This window comes from Parasteatoda tepidariorum, chromosome 2, assembly GCF_043381705.1.
Source record: "Parasteatoda tepidariorum isolate YZ-2023 chromosome 2, CAS_Ptep_4.0, whole genome shotgun sequence".
Classification (NCBI taxonomy): domain Eukaryota; kingdom Metazoa; phylum Arthropoda; class Arachnida; order Araneae; family Theridiidae; genus Parasteatoda; species Parasteatoda tepidariorum.
The window spans coordinates 814,829-818,373 of record NC_092205.1 but is presented as its reverse complement, the minus strand read 5'-3'; positions in this window follow the sequence as shown (position 1 = coordinate 818,373).

The following is a 3,545-nucleotide window of genomic DNA, read 5'->3' as shown; positions in this document are numbered from 1 at the left end:
GTGTGAGGAGCACTCAAAATTTTTTTTATAGAAATAACAACAAAAAAATAGATCACAAAAATTAAAAATAAAAATAAGTAAAAATATTATGCTTTGGCTTTATTGATACAATATCAGAAAGCACTCTGTTTTGCGGATATAATCGTGTGGGCTGAAGAAAAGATTATATCTTTTTTTCCCGGCTTTTCTTCCAGTTTTTTAATTAACATTTCATTTTTTTTAAATAAACTGTTGTTTGTTATTTTTTACTTGTTATTTCCCACCCCCCTTTTTTTCATATGTCTATAATTTTTCTTTGTTTTATTCTATTTTGAACTTATCTAATGAGTGCTGTTTACTTGCAGCTTAAGCGCAATAAATGAAACTTATTGTTCTTCTTAACTTTCTTCTTAGTGTTTTCTTGTATTTATTTATTTATTATATATATATATATATATATATATATATCATCTACTTAGGACCCATTTCGAAAAAAAAATTACAGGAACTCGCGACTTGTACGCAATACGACTCAGAAAGCATATTTGAATTTGGAAATCGCCTTCGTCGATTGGGCGAAAATATGCTATCCGCTCAGGCGAATGGCGCAAATCCGGCAGTGAGAGAAGCAAATAATGGAATATTGTTAGCAAGATTTTGTGCGGATATTAAGCCAGATCTACAGAGACTACTGATTCTACTGATTCCTAACTGATTCCTACTGATTCCTAATGTTTGAGGGTTGTTAGGAAACAACCCTCAAACATTTGAAGAGGCCGTTCAGTGTGTGATTAGAGAAAAAGCTAATTTTAAAATTTTTGAGAATTCGTCGAGAAACAGGGAGGGAACGGTCACTAACAGATTTCAAGAACAATTAATAGGCGAGTTGACGGCTCAAATTTCCAAACTATCAGTCGAGGTAGACACATTAAAAAATCAAAAGAAAACAAATGAGGCCGAGGTAAACAATCACACTGCGAGAAGATACCCCCCATTGTCGGTTAGGTGCTATTATTGCGGGATTCAGGGGCACATTCAAACAAATTGTTATAAAAAAGAGAGAGATCAAAGACGAAACAGATCAAAATCGCGAGAAAGAGTTCGATTTAGAAGACCAAATTATACTAATGCAAGAAATTTTATAAACAATTCAGATGAAAGGAGAAATGCTAATACTCAAAATTGTCGGGATTTAAACTCCAGAAGGAGGTATTAAAATCAAGGTCTGCTGTATCTCCCGGAAATTCTTGTAATTCAGACCAATTTAAATTGCCCGTTATTACCGTAGTATCAAATCAATGTAAATTTAATTGTTTAATAGATAGCGGAGCAACAATTTCATTAAGTCCAACAATTTTCGATAAAATAAATAAAAATGGTCAAGTCTCAGAATTAAAATCAAAAATAAAAATAAAAGCAGTAAATGGTAGCCAGGTAGAAATAAAAGGACACTTTAAACTTATCATAGAAATAGGAAATACATCGCTTGAACAAAATTTTTGCGTAACGGATAAAGATTTTTCAAGAAATTATGAAGCTATTTTAGGACTAGATTTTTTAAAAGCCTGAGATGCAACTATTAATATTAAAGAAGATAGCATTAAAATCATGGAAGAAAAAATTCCATTAAATTATGTATCAAATATAACTCATGAAAACAGTAAGCATTTAAAATTACGATTAAATCAGAAATTGTTAATCCCACCTGGAATTTCGTCAGTTGTTTACGTCGACGTACCAATGCTGCATGAAAATTGTTCTAAAATAACAGTCGATAAAAGTAAAAAATTAAAAAGAAAAGGGGTTTCTTTTGAAGATACCAATAATTTATTAAATGTAATTGATAATAAAACTCGTGTCGTTTTAAATAATAAAACAGATAAAGCTATTATGTTAAATAAGCATACAATTATAGGTTCAATAAATAATTTTGATGATTTGCCAGAAGAATTACCCGTATCCGGAGAATTACCCCCACCAATTAACGAGCATGATTTTAAATTAAAACATTTGGATTCCAAAACGAAACACAGAGTTGCACAAATCTTGTTAAAGCATGAAAATGCGTTTGCTGAATCGACAATAGAATTATCGGAAGCTATTACTGATCCTCACGAAATTCAATTACTTCATAACAATCCCATTAAATGTCCTTCCTACAAAATACCTTTTCATTTGCGTGAAGAATTTCGAAAACAAATACATGATTTAGAAAAGGCTGGGATTATTTCAAAATCAAACTCAAATTATAACGCTCCTGCATTATTTGTTAGGCAAAACAGTAAATATCGCCTCGTATTAGATTTTCGAAAACTCAATGAGATAACAGTTCCCCAGGATTTTGTAATTCCAACTTTAGATGATATATTGTTCGAAATTTCTGGATCAAATAATTATATGAGTACACTAGACCTCAAGACAGCGTTCAATCAAATAAATATTAAAAGGAAAGATCGACATAAAACAGCATTTACCACTCCTGATGGTGTTAAATATGAATTTAATCGCCTTTGTTTTGGTTTGAAAAACTCGCCCAAGGCATTTCAAAAGATAGCACAGGAAGCGTTAGGTGATTTTCTTCACAATGAAGCTCTCGTCTACATAGACGATATTATACTATATAGTAAATCTATCGCAGAGCATTTAACTCTTCTTAATGAAGTTTTGAACAGATTTTCTCAATTGCAATTAAAATTTAATCCGGAAAAATATCAATTTCTCACAAAAACGTGTAAATTTTTAGGGTTTGTCTTAACACCTCAAGGGTTGTCAATAGACCGCGATAAAACAGTTAAAATAAATTAATTTCAAGTTCCTAACGATCAGAATCAGATTAAATCGTTCTTGGGGTTAGTTGGATTTTATCGTCGATATATAAAGAATTTTTCAAAACGCGCTTTACCTCTCACTAATTTACTCCGTAAAGATGTACCCTTTGTTTGGAATGATGAAACACAAAACGCATTCGACAATATAAAAAATGCAATTTTGAACCCACCTGCTTTAGCCCTACTTGACCCGGAAGCCGAATTACAATTAACAGCAGATGCCAGTTCTTTAGGAATCGGTGCGGTACTCGAACAAAAATATCCAAATGGGGAGGTTAAACCTCTTTATTTTTACTCAAAGAAATTAAATCCATCGCAAGCTAAATATAGTGCTACAGTTTTAGAATTTTTTGCAATCTATTCAGTATTGATTTTTTTTAGAACATTCTTAATAGGTAGAAAATTTAATGTTTACACTGATCGCAAACCTCTCGAAGGTTTTTTATCCAATAAGAATCCCTCATCTAAAATTTTGAGGTGGAAACTAGCTCTGGAGGAATTTAATTATAAAATAATTTATATCAAAGGCAAACTCAATGTAGTCGCTGACCATTTATCACGATATGTCAATAATCTAACAATTGTTTTTCCAGAAAAATCAGAACTAGTTAATTTACAAAGCCAAGATCCTAAATTGAAAAAAATTATTGATAAACTAAAAGAAAATAACAATTCTGAATATCCAAATTATTTGTTAGATGAAAATGGAGTGTTTTTTCATTTGTCCAAACGGAACAG